The sequence below is a fragment of the Gossypium hirsutum genome, chromosome A05 (genome assembly GCF_007990345.1).
Source record: "Gossypium hirsutum isolate 1008001.06 chromosome A05, Gossypium_hirsutum_v2.1, whole genome shotgun sequence".
Taxonomy (NCBI): Eukaryota; Viridiplantae; Streptophyta; class Magnoliopsida; order Malvales; family Malvaceae; genus Gossypium; species Gossypium hirsutum.
In genome coordinates, this window is record NC_053428.1 from 45,980,255 (window position 1) to 45,995,265 (window position 15,011).

The following is a 15,011-nucleotide window of genomic DNA, read 5'->3' on the forward strand; positions in this document are numbered from 1 at the left end:
ACGCCGAGGTATTTTCAATTTCTGTTTTCAACTCATGTGGAGAGAAGTGAGTTGAGCCTCGGGGCACGCCGAGGTATTTTCAAATTCTCTTGTTCAAATCCTGTCTTTAATTTTCACTTTTCCAAAATCAACTCATATTGCGAGAGGTGAGTTGAGCCTCGGCTCACATGCTGAGGTCTTTTCAATTTCTGTTCGTAAAAAAAAAATCAACTCATATTGCGAGAGGTGAGTTGAGCCTCAGGACACGCTGAGGTATTTTTAAATTTCTGTTTTTCAAAAATCAACTCATATTGCGAGAGGTGAGTTGAGCCTCGGGACACGCTGAGGTAATTTCAATTTCTGTTTGTCAAAAATCAACTCATATTGCGAGAGGTGAGTTGAGCCTCGGCTCACATGCTGAGGTCTTTTCAATTTCTGTTCTTCAATTTCTATTCGTAAAAAAATCAACTCATATTGCGAGAGGTGAGTTGAGCCTCAGGACACGCTGAGGTATTTTTAAATTTCTGTTTTTCAAAAAAATCAACTCATATTGCGAGAGGTGAGTTGAGCCTTTCAATTTATATATTTTTCAAAAAATCAACTCATATTGCGAGAGGTGAGTTGAGCCTTTTAATTTCTGTTTTTTTCAAAAAGCAACTCATATTGCGAGAGGTGAGTTGCACCTTTTAATTTTTGTTTTTCAAAAATCAACTCATATTGCGAGAGGTGAGTTGTACCTTTTAATTTCTGTTTTTCAAAAATCAATTCATATTGCGAGAGGTGAGTTGAGCCTCGGGGCACGCTGAGGTATTTTCAATTTCTACTTTTCAATTCCTGTTTTTCAACAATCAACTCATATTGCGAGAGGTGAGTTGAGCCTTTCAATTTATATATTTTTCAAAAAATCAACTCATATTGCGAGAGGTGAGTTGAGCCTTTTAATTTCTGTTTTTTTTCAAAAAGCAACTCATATTGCAAGAGGTGAGTTGCACCTTTTAATTTTTGTTTTTCAAAAATCAACTCATATTGTGAGAGGTGAGTTGTACCTTTTAATTTTTGTTTTTCAAAAATCAACCCATATTGCGAGAAGTGAGTTGAGCCTCGGGTCACGCTGAGGTATTTTCAATTTCTACTTTCCAATTCCCGTTTTTCAACAATCAACTCATATTGCGAGAGGTGAGTTGAGCCTTTCAATTTATATATTTTTCAAAAAATCAACTCATATTGCGAGAGGTGAGTTGAGCCTTTTAATTTCTATTTTTTTCAAAAAGCAACTCATATTGCGAGAGGTGAGTTGTATCTTTTAATTTTTGTCTTTCAAAATCTGCTTTTCAAATTAGGTTTCAAAAGACCAGCTCATGTTGTGAGAGATGAGTTGAGCTTTGGCTCACGTGCTGAGTTATTTTCAATTTCTGTTTTTAATGTCTGTTTTTAAAGAGTCAATTCATATTGCGAGAAATAAGTTGAACTCAGGATCACATGCTGAGTAAGAATAAAGATTGAAGTTGATGAAAGACACCAGACTTGGTCTCCCTGAAGCTATAGTGGAACCGGTCAAAAGTTGCAAGTCTTGTCTCCCTGAGGTCGCAGTGGAACTGATCGAGGATATCAAATCTTGTCTCGCTAGAGTTACAGAAGAGAAGATCACGAATCTCATCTCACTGAAGTGATAAAAGAGCAGATTGAAGCTGTAGATCTTATCTTTATGAAGCTACATGGAAGCAGATCAAAGCCACAAATCACATATCTTTGAAGTCACATTGGAGTAGATTGAAGCTACAAGGCATATGTTAGAAGATGTAGTGGATTGAATCTAAAGCTACAAGATGCAATGGCTTGGAAGAAGACTACCTGAACAAGAAGAGCACCAAAGAAATCAATACTTGGCAAGACCGGGCAAAATTGGCCTTTCTTTATGTCTTTGCTCTATTCCCGTTACACGACAATGAGCAAAGAGGGGCAGCTGTTGAAGGCCAATTTTGGCCCAAATACAACCCATTCCAACCTAATACCTACCCCAATTTCATCAGCCCAACATCATCAAAGCCCAATCACATTCAGCCAAACCCGATTACCCATTTACCCAATATCTAACCCAAACCCGCATGGCCCACTATAACCCATTTACAACCAGACCCAAACCCATCGGACCCACTAACCTAAACCTAGCCCATTTACAACCCCAAAACCCAAATAGAAACCCTAATCAACCAAATCCCCTACTTGCCCCCTACTTGCGCCACACGCCCCTCAACCTTGGCCACCACGCCCCCAAGCATCTGACACTGCTCCACCTTGTCGGCCACCACGCTCCGCGCATGCTCAGCCATCACACACTCCACTGTCCATGCCCATGCCCTACAAACAAGCAAAACAGATGCGAGAATAGAAAATAATAATAATGTATGTAAAGATTAGGCTATATAAAGCCATCCAAATAACAAATGTGGGGCTTGGGGATTCGGCAGTTGGAAAAACATAGGAAATAAGAAAATATTTCAAGTCCAAAGCAATAATAGCAATTGCATCAGTATTTTAGATACAAAAATAGCATCCAAGCAAAGAGAACACCACAGACCAAAAATCAGAAGTTAAAGGAACCAAAAAGGTGATTCTTTTTATTTCTATTTTGTTTTTTTTTAAAAAAAACTTGTTTTAATCTACCATACATATTAAAATATAGTAAAATAATAAAATAAAAATAACACAAATAATAAAAAAAATATAATTTTTTAGGCCGGCGCCAGTGCCGACGACGGTCCGGCCACCGGCCGGTGCCCTCCTCTCCCTCTCTTTTTTTCCTCTCTTTCTCTCTTCCTTTTTTTTTTCTTTCCCACCTCACAAATGTTTTTTTTAGATTTTTAGGCTATTTATAGCCCAGTGAAACGGTACCATTTTGGTACCCAGATTTAAACAAAAAACGACGCTGTTTTGAGACGGGTCGGACCGACCCGACCCGCTCCAGGGCTAGGATCCGCGTGTTTTTGCGGAAGGGTCTAATTGCGCGAATGACCCTTCCGCGTTTTAGGCATTTTACAATTTAGTTTATATTTTTTTAAAAAATTGACCCCGTTGATTGTTGCGTTCCGCAATTTAGTCCCCCTATGATACGCACCGTTTTAAATGCGCCGGAAAATTGCGATGTAAGCCCTCCGTCGTTCCAAGCACATTCAAACAGGTCCCTTCTCCTTTAATTTTTTTAAAATTCGCCCCAAGGCTTTGTTTGTAGTTCTTCTTTAGTCCTTTTTTTGTTTTTGTTTATTTTCGTTTCCCTATTAAATATGGTTATTATTATTTCCAATATTATATTATTATCATTATTATTATTACTATATATTAGTGTATATTTTTCTTTTACGTGTATACATTGCATATATTTATATATAGTATTATTTTTAATTACTTTATTTTAATATTATTATTATATTATATATACTTTTTCGTATTTCATTATTATTACTAGTATTAGTATCATTATTCATATTAGTATATATATGTTATTATATATATATATGTATATTATGTAGTATTATCTTTTTCTACTATTATATTTATCATCATACGATTTACTTTCACTATTATTATTATTATGTTTATTATTAATAGGCACTTTTAATGTTATTATCTCTAAATATGTATATATTATTATTACATTTATTTTACTCCTATTATATTTATTGTTAGTACATATATTTTTATTACACGTATATACGTACATATATATATTTTTATAGTATTATTTTCATATGTTATTATACTCATTAATGTATTTATTATTTTCCATATTGTCACTTAGGATATTAAGATTATTATATGTTATTTGATGTATATATATCTTTTATTGTTGCCATTTTTGCTATTATTATTAGCATAGGTCCGTTCTATATATTGTATATGTTCATTTTAAGTATGCTATGTATGTATATATATGTACCCATATTAGTATTATTATGTAAACCTTTTTCATTCCTATTTTACGAATATATATACTTAACATCATTGCTATGTATATATTCATTGTTTCTATTTCGTGTTTAATTCTAGTATTGCGCTAAATGTCGTATAGATCTTTATCATTTTAATATTATTGTCACATTGGTTATTTGTTTCAATATATGCCTAGCTCTATCATTTATTTATTTTTATTTCATATCAATTTACTTTGCATTATTTCGAAAATCATATACTTGTTTTGCTAATTAATTTCAATAAACAAGGAAAAGTACCGATTTAACATTAAGTCATCGAGTTCATCGCTATGTTGGGTGAACGTCAATTGACTCGTGTTAAAACGGCATATCCTTCTCAAAAATCAAAAATACTAAAACTTCTCGTCTTTTCAATCGGATCACAATTAAATTTTACATTGAACTCGTATTTTTGAAAATCAAGACAACACGTGTTTAGGAGATACCAATTTTTGGGCGTCGCGAAGGTGCTAATACCTTCTTCGCGCGTAACCGACTCCCGAACCCTAATTTTTCTCTGACTTTTAACGTAGACCTTAACTTGGCCTTTTCCTCATTTTTAAAGAAAAATCTAATAGGTGTCTGATCACACATAGAAAAAGGATCGGTGGCGACTCCCGGTTTATTTTAAAACCAAATTTCAATTTCCAATTTTCTAATAAATCGCCACAATTTAGCGACCCGAATCCACAAATTTTTTACGTCGCTACAACATAAGTCAGTATATCCTACAGGTTTGGCACGGCCTAGCACACGGTCTGGCACACGGACGTGTATGGCCATTTTTAGGGCACATGGGCTATCCACAGAGGCATGTGTGTTGGCCGTGTGACCCAAGTCAGAGAATTACACGGGGTCAGACACGGGCTGAGACACGACCATAAGCTCCCGTTTTGAATGTCCATACAGCCTGTGATACGGGTATGTCTGGTGGCCATATGAGACACACGGCCTGGCCACACGGGTGTGTGTCCCTTATTTTAAGAAAATTTTTCAAAGTTTTTTGAAAGTTTCTTAAGATACCAGTTTAGTCTCGAATCATAAGGGACAAATTGATTGAGATTGAGTGATGAATGCTTGAATTGAGAAAATGTTTGCTAAATGGATGATTAATTGTTTTGTAAGTCCCATAATGCTCCGTAACCCTATTTTGGCGATGAATATGGGTGAGAGGTGTTACAATCACTTATTCGATTAAATTTCAGAGTTTTTGACCGACTCATGATGCTGCTCACACAAGCTGTAGAGAATCCTCAACACATGTAGGATCTCAAGCCTTCGCTACGATCTATATCACTGGTACATTGTACCTGCTAAATAATCATCGGCTCACGATGCTACTCACACAAGTTGTAGAGAATCCACAACACATGCAGTATCTCAGCCATCGTTACGACTTGTATCACCAGCTTAAGGCTTGATAGTTAATATCCATATTCATTTATCATGTATGCTCCAATCAATCCATAGTTAAGTATAACATTGGATATATTCATAACAAACATAAAATATATATAGTTATAATATAGAAATAATGAAACAAAACTTATAGGACTAATTTGCAATAACTACTCAAGTACAAGGACTATTCCGCAACTTTTTCTTTTCTGCGATTGCCAACACGTTCTTGATAAGAAATAATTATCGAAACCTTTTTTGAAAATCGATTTTTTATTTTAAAAAGAAAAAGGGAGTCGCCACCAATCTTTTTTAATTAGGTGTGATTGAATCACCTAAAGGCTTTGTCATTTTAATAAAATGTTAGATTTATTAAAATTATTTTCGGTCTACAAAAATCCAAGAAATGAATTCGGGAGTCGGTTACGTATGAGGAAGGATTACCACCCTCATAACACCCAAAATTGGTACCTAATTGATTACTTGATGTCTTATTGTCGAGAATTGAAAATTCAAAGAAAATTTAAGATACGATCCCCTTCTTGCATGATTGCAAACTAAATTGAATTTTATAAAAAGAGACTTCTTATTTCGAGTCAATCAAGAAATGTATCATGTCCCGTAAGTTAGGGCACGATATCTCGAATCCTCGAAAATAAGGATTCTCATTATTTGATTATTACCTAAGTCTTATATATTTTGAATTTTAAAAAGGATGCTCGTTTATCTTGTTTCAAGGAGAAAGTCATACACCGTAAGTTAGGGCACTATTTCTCGATTCCCTAAACAAAAAACATTGCCTTTATTTAAAAAATTCATTTTTTATGCATCGGGTAAAAAAGAATATAATGTTTAATGCAATATGCGATTAATTTATTCAAGTGTTGGTACAAAAATAAATGAATATTTAAACATGTTGCATAATATGGAAATGGCAAAAATAATATAGAATAGCTTACATGGTCAAAAAATGATAACAAAATAATAATCGGTGGTAGTTGGAATAATGACAATAATAGTAAAATAATAAGTGGAACATTAGTAATGACAAAAAATTGATATAATAATGAAAAAGTATGATAATGCTATGATCATGGTTGTGTAATATTAGTGATGACAAAATAAAATATTAATTAGCAAAAATAATCATTTAACAATAATGTCAACATTAAAAAAATAAAAAATAAAAACTAAAATGAACTAAAATGAGATGATTAAGAAACGTAAAGATAAAAATGCAAGTTATGTAAATTAAAGGATAAAATATAAGTAAGGAATTAAAAATGCTGAAATTTAAATAAATAAATAAAGGCAAGATTAAATAAAAAAGATTAAATCAAAACCATAATAAAATTTTAGGGGATAAAATAATAAAAACAGTACATAAAGAGATAGAATTAAATAAAAGAGGGATTAAATTGAAATTTAAACAGAACTTAAAGTATAAATTGCGAAATAAATAAGAAAAAGAGAAGTAAAGGACTAAATTGAAAATATAACAAAATTAACGCCTAAATTACAAGGAAACATAATATAAAGGATTAAATTAAAATGGAATACAATATTTTAAGGATTTAGGGGGCAATGAATCCAATCCGTGTCATTCCCATTGGTTGATAGTAGGTCAATGGACCAAATTGCAAGGGAATCAAAATAACAGGGTAAAAATGAAATAAAATAAAAAAGTGCAAGACTAATTTAAAAACATGATAAAAAGCGGAATGACCGATGTAGCAACTAGCCCCTCCCTTTAAAAACACACGGATCTTGGGTGGATCCAAATCGGGTCATTGGGTTATGCGTTAAAACAACGCCGTTTTGGGAATTTTGAAGCCAAACCAAAACAACGTCATTTTAGGGGGCCTATTTAAGTTTAAAAAAAACCTAAAAAATCATTTTAACAACACCTTTTTTTTTAAAAAAACTCATCCTACTTTCTCTCAACTCCCCTTTTCTGATCAGCCAGGGGACGTCGCAAGCCCACCGTGGCCACCGGTCATCAGTGACGGTGATTGTCACCTTCGGTGGCTGGAAAACCCAAAAGCCCCTCTTTTGAACCATTTTTTCCTGGAGAACAAAGTTTTGGGGTCAAAACACCGAGAGCCTTTTTGGTTTTTCCCCCTTTCGACGCCGCTTTAGACAAATCCCTAGGGATTTGGGAACCTATCAAGCCAGAAGGGACCACCTCAGACGGCGATGCTGCGAGATATGTAAAAATCTAGCCTTTTTTTATTCTTTTTCTGTTTATATTTTTGCAAAATTAAAAAAAAACAACTAGCTTTTTGTTAAAATCTTTTTTTTTTGTATTTGGTTTCTTCCCTTCTTAAATATTACAAGGGTTTGACTTTTATGGCCATTTTAATTACAATATTTCATTTTTTTTGTTTCTGCTTTACTTTCTACTTTATGCTTTCCGCTTCTGTGTTTTTACTGATCTTTTTTTTTCCTATTTTGCAGGTGGTTGTGGCAAGGTCAATGGCGCTAGAGAGCCATGCATTTGCCATTTTGGTGCAATGGTGGCAGAGGAGGCGTCAAGTTTCGAGTGGTGGGCCTATCGACGTTGCATGAGGAGCGGCGCTAAAGGGATTAAGGTTTTGCTATTAGTTTAAGATAGTGGACCATTAGGCTTTAGATTTTTGGGCTTTTAAGGTTTTTTTTTTGTATTTGTAAATGGACTTTTAATGGATTCTTTATTTATTTGTTTATTATTTGGTTGGGCCGGACGACATTGGGCTACTACAGCTGCCCCTCTTTGCTCATTGCCATGTGACAGGAATGGAGTAAAGACTTTAAAGGAGGACCAATTTTGTCTGATCCTACTGAATCTCGACTTTTTTAGTGCTTCTCTTTTTCAAGTAACCCATTCTTTCAATTCATTGGTTACTCTACTTCATAGTATCTACTTCACTACAACTTTAGGAAGGCAGAATTTAGTGTTGTAGTTTTATCTTGCTCCAGTGTAACTTCAAGGAGATAAGGTTTGTTGTTCTAGTTTCAATCCAACCCACTGCAACTTCAAGAGTATAAGATTTGTAGCTTCGTCTTGCTCCACTGCAACTTTAAGGAGATAAGCTTCACCATTATAGTTTCATTTCGACTCACTGTAACTTCAGAGAGATAAGATTTGCTATGATAACTTCAATCCAACCCATTGCAACTTTAGGGGTATAGGACTTGTAGTTTTATCTTGCTCCACTGCAACTTCAGGGAGATAAGATTCCCCATGGTAACTTCAATCTAACCCACTGCAACTTTAGGGGTATAGGATTTGTAGCTTTTTCTTGCCCTACTACAACTTCATAGAGATAAGAATCGTTATGGTAACTTCAATCTGATCCACTACAACTTTAAGGATACAGGATTTGTAGCTTTATCTTGCTCCACTCCAACTTCAAAGAGATAAGATTCACTATGGTAACTTCAATCTGACCCACTGCAACTTCAGGGGTATAGGATTTGTCACTTTATCTTTCTCCACTGCATCTTCAGGAAGGTAAGATTCACTATGGTAACTTCAATCTGACCCACTGCAACTTCAGGGGTATAGGATTAGCTATGGCAACTTCAATCCGACCCACTGTAACTTTAGGGGTATAGGATTTGTAGCTTCATCTTGCTCCACTGTAACTTTAAGGAGATAAGATTAGCTATGGTAACTTCAATCTGACCAACTACAACTTCAGGGAGATAAGATTTGTAGCTTCATCTTGCTCCACTGCAACTTTAGGGAGATAAGATTTGCCCTCGTAGTTTCATTCTGACCCACTGCAACTTCAAAGGTATAAGAATTGTAGCTTTAATCCAATCCACTGCGAGGGATATAGGATTTGTAGCTTCATCTTACTCTACTGCAACTTCAGGGATATAAGATTCACTATGGTAGGTTCAATCCAACCCATTACAACTTCAAAGGTATAGGATCTGTGGTTTCACTGATCTGTTACACTGTTCTCTGAGGAACATTACCTGTAGAATCCATTTCAGAAGCATATATTTATGCCAAATGATTATGATGTTATGATCAGAATGAATCAAATGCTCTTAACTAGATATATATGAATGATATTTGTATGAATACAAAATGTCATTTTCGAGAATGATCCCTTCTTTAGTGCTTAGCTTGACATTGCTCGTTGCTCGTCAAGGTTCTATCACTAATGTGTTCCTAAGCCTTCTTTTTCAGATCTAGTATTTTGACAGGAAACCTGAAGAGGTGATCATAATTTGGACTATTCGTTCCAAGATATTTCCAACCCTTAAATTTGGTTATTTCTAACTAGTGGTCCTGTTTCAAGTCCTTGTACTATTTAGAAATTTTCAGAGCGAAATGTAGAAATCCTTTTATACTTTGACATTGTTAGTCCACCAATCGTTATTTCAATGCAAAATTCTTGAACAAGGTTGTAAAAAAGCATGCAGTTTGGCGAGTTGTCGAATGCGTGGTTCCCCGCGTATGTCGTTGACTCTCCCCGAGCACGTATGTGCTTGTGCTCCCTTAGAGAACTGGTTTTCTGGAAAACCATTTTTCAAGTTTGCTTTTCTTTCTTCTAAGAGCAGTCTATCTGATCAAATAAGGGCGGAGTTCCGTGTTCCAGAAATAGCGCTGTTAGTTACAGCGGATCGAGTCTAAGGCTCTGTGACTAACAGTGTCTTTATGGATAAGACTGAAATTTATTTGGGGTAAATCCCTTAATAAAAAGATTACTCAAAGTGGGAAACGTTGCAGAAAAAACAAGTGGGTAAAAATGAGACTGGGTGCCCCAGATATCGCAATATGAGCTTTTTCGCACAAACTTCTTGAGGACCGTTTTGAGCCCGATATGTGTCTAGGAGGTCTAGAGTATTTCGTTGATGCTTCAATCTATAAAGTTTTTCCTTCTTGGTACCTTTGAGGGGAAACAACTATTATATGGCCATTCTTGGGCCCAATGTTGAGCCACCCTTTTCGAATTTTGAACTCACTTTGGTCTCAAGATGCCTATTACGGGTTTTCGTCTTGGCCTCTCCTTTTTTTTAGGTGAAATACCTCTTGACTGAATCTGAATTCATAGGGTTGGGCAAATCTTTGCCATCCATCTCGGTCAAAATCAATGCTCCTTCAGAAAAGACCATTTTTTATCACATAAGGTCCTTCTCAATTCGACATCCATTTTCTTCTAAAGTCCTTTTATATGGGAATGATCTTTTTCAACACCATGTTCCCCTCATGGAATTCTCTAGGACAAACCTTTTTGTCATAAGCCTGCATCATTTTTTTTGTACATCTAACCATGACGAATATCTTTTAGCCTCTTCTCTTCGATTAAGCTCAACTGATCATATCGAGCTTAGATCCATTCTACTTCATCTAACTTTAACTCTGATAAAACTCAGAGAGAAGGAATCTCGACTTCAATATGCAAAACTACCTCTATTCTATAAACCAAGGAGAAAGGCATTGCCCCAGATGTTCGATAAGCATAAAGGGCAAATGGTAACTTCTTATGCCAATCTTTATACGTCTCTGTTAATTTCCCCCATGATCTTTTTAATGTTCTTATTGGCATTCATTTTTTGGCATTATGGTGACGAGTTGTGATGTTCAATCTTGAATTGACTACAGATGTAACACCCCTATCCTGTAACCGTTGTCGGAATAGGAAAGGGGTATTACCAGACTTGTAACTCATGTCAGAACAATAAAATTTTTAACTTTTTCTTGAAATAAAGATCATTCATTTAGATGAATGCTAAATACAACCAGGGATAAAATTAAACTTCTATAAGTACACATTCAAAAGATGCCATTTTCGCATGGCTTATATACATTAACCAGAATATTATTCCGCTACTAGTTTATTCTATACATGCCATAAAATAATCCAAAACATAGCAGTACCAAACAGTGGATAGTGATAGTGTGACGAGTTGTTGACGATCCCCGAGCAAAGGCCAAATTTGATAATCTATAAAACAGAGAAACTTAACAACAGAGTAAGCTTTCAAGGCTTAGTAAGTCTTAAGTAAAACAATTAACTTTGCTGGATTAAATACATTTATAACTTACACAAAATCCAAGTGAAGTCTCGATGGGCTTAATAAGCCTACACAAGTACACAATACATACCTGGCCAACTTAATGTGCTGATCATCCGTAATTGTTGATTTATTACTAAGTCGCTTAAGATTAGGCCTTACACAAATCACGTTTTGAAATGTCAAGATATATCACCATTGTAATTCATTAACCTCATTCGAATATAAGCGTATAACATCTACCTTAACTTCATGTCATAATAGCATTCGACTTTAACACATATTTATATATATATCCCTTTCAATAAACTTCCAACTAAATAAGAAAATACACACATGACTTACATTCTTCTCATGACAACCATTCGGTTAAACAACATATAAGTCACCACACCTTCAATTTATAAAACTATCAACACATATTACATATACATTGCTTACGTTTATAAAATAGTCATTTGGATAACTTGCACACATTTATATTTTAGCCATTTTGGCCTCACCACATATATATTTATCTTGTACATCAATTCAGCAATAGCTTATAAGCAACTCAATTAGTTTCATCAATGTTTACAACAAAATCACAGATTCACTACAAGTTGTTTTCTTGAGCAACAATCAATAAACTATTTGTAACTGGAGCTACAAAACTTCAAATGAAGCACCGTAAATTTTCCCCGAAAATAGACTCATATATCTTCTATCCATAAAATTTTCAGGATTTTTGGTTTGGCCAATCAAAACCAGAATTTTCTTAAAGTTTCCCCTATTTCGCTGTTTGACTATACTGACCACTCCTCACTACGAATCAAATTTATCATTGTACAGATTTCAAAATATGTTCTTGTTTATTTCATTGGAAACTATACTCATTAAGGAGTCTACGAATATAAATTTTATCTTATAAAAATTTTTGTACTATTTATAATGATTTTCTAAAAACAGAACAGGGGATTTTAGATTTATTCTGACACTGTCACACACAACTTTAAATATCTCTCTATAGGAAATTCCTTTGCTTGCACTGTTTATTTTATAAGAAACTAGACTCATTTATCTTTGATTACATATTTTATTCAGTCTCTAATTCCTCTCCAATAATTTATGGTGATTTTCAAAAATCACGCTACTGCTGCTGTCCTAAGCAGATTATTACAATTTGCTCTTAAATTTCCAAGTCCAAACACTTAAGAACTTACCATTTGAGTTTAAAACATATCATCATATATAAGTACTTCTTATTATCACATACAAATCATAATTTAGATATCACTTTTCTAATAACCAATCGGCTAAGGCTCATAGAAGTAACTTATTCCTTATCATTTTACTATAGGTAATTACACCAATTCATAGTCTCATCTTTACCCGTATTCCATATCATTCTTCATTATAACTAAAATTATATGCTAGAAACTTATTTATTTCAATATGTAATTCAAGTAGAACCATTAGGTCACATTTTATTTATTATGTTCATATAAATATATATCATCGTTTATCAAATCTTAAGCTAAGTTCCATTACTCAAAGACTTACTTTATGTCGGATGAAACGGTTCCAAACGGCTACTCGATACACTTTGTTTTGCCCTTGCTTGATTCTCCTCCTTTGGGTTCTTGAGCTTAAATAAATAAATTAACTAGTTTAATTACCTTGCTAGTTATTTATATCCCATAACATTAATAGTTTCATATCAAAAGAATCATACGGCAACATTTGATTTTTATTCACCTTATGCTTTTTACTAACTTTAAGCCATTCGGCTATTGATCACCTAAGATCCAATTACTATAATTAACCCAATAAATATTTCAATAAAACACACATAAATATTATATACACGGCAACCACCCTTGTTAATTACTCATATATATTTTAATAATTTTCGTTTCATCTTACAACCATTCTTGTTCAAAACATTAGAACCTTAACTAATACTTATAAATTGTCTCAAGGCCGAATGCATTCTTACTTCCAAAGTAACATAGTCTATGATATATTTTATTTCAAGGTACATATTCATAAATCAAATTCAACCATATAAACCAATATCACCCACTTGATCAATTATAGAGAATTAAAGTTAATATCACAATGTGTACCCTATATGGTCCATTATACATAATCAGATTTAACATCATCTATATATTTACTCATATGGCCGAATATACATACCCCTATATAATATCATTTTCATTTCATTTAACACTTAATTTCCACCACATAAACACTTGGCCGAATAATCCTAAACTAGCAAAACTCCACATTTGTTCATACCATCTTTTAAACTCACATATATCTATTTAGGTAGCTCATATTTTCCCCTTTCTAATATTTCTATCCAAAACATCAAAACACCATCCTTTTAGCATTTATCCAATAATACCGTATGCATAATTTGTCACCAAAACTAAAGAAAAATCAACATATGGGTTACAATAAGAGCTTGACTACTACTAGATTCTCATAAAAATCAATAGAAATAACATGAACTCCTACCTTATTTAACCTCCAAGATAGCCGAATGCCCTAGACAAATTCCTTCCTCTTTCCCCTTTTGTTTCGGCTTTGCAAGAAGGTAAGGAAGATGAACACACTCTTACCTTTATTTCTTATTTTATTCATCTTTTTCTTATAAATTTATTACATCATTTGCCAATTAAAATTGTTTTTAATTTGACTTAGTGGAATAGCATCATTTCATGGCCGGCCACTACATGCTTTAAGGGTAAATTGACATGCAAACCCAAGCTTTCTCACCTTATTATTTTTGGATCCTTACAAATTACCTACTATCTTTTCTAAATTTTTCAACTAAGTCATTTCAAGAAAAATTTACATTCCTAAGACTAAATTGAGACTTTTAATTTTTCCTACATACACTATCACACATAAATATATGCAATTAAAATTAAAATGAATTTTTGTGACTCGGTTTTGTGGTCCCGAAACCACATCTCGACTAGGGTCAAATTAGGGATGTCACAACAGACCTCCGCTATCGTGTTGTTGTACAAATTTAATGCATTGTCAGATATGATCCTTTTTGGCTTTCCATATCGACATATGATCTCTTTCTTTAAGAATTTTCTAACTTCAAACTTTGTGAAATTAACATAAGAAGCGGCTTTTACCTATTTGGTGAAGTAATCGATGACCACAAAGATGAATCGATGTCCATTAGAAGCTTTTGGCAAGACTGGCCTAATGATATCCATGCCCCACATAAAGAAAGGTCATGCTGAAGTCATAACATGAAGAGGTGAAGGCGACACATGAATTTTGTCTTCATAAATTTGACATTTATGACATTTCTTGGCATAATTAATACAATCCCCCTCCATGGTGGCCAATAATAGCCGAATCTCATGATTTGTTTGGTCATTGTAAAACCATTAGAATATGTTCCACAAACACCCTCATGGATTTCTTCCAGGATTTTCTTGGCCTCAACATCATCTATACACCTTAGTAACACTTGATCCTTTCTTATTTTGTATAGAACCTCCCCATCTAGGACATACTCGTTGGCCAGCCTTCTTAGCATCCTTTTATCATTCTCGGTTGCTTGCTTAAGGTATTCATAGTTTTTTATGTATTGCAATATGTTGTGGTACCAAGGGTGATTGATGTATGCGTGATAAG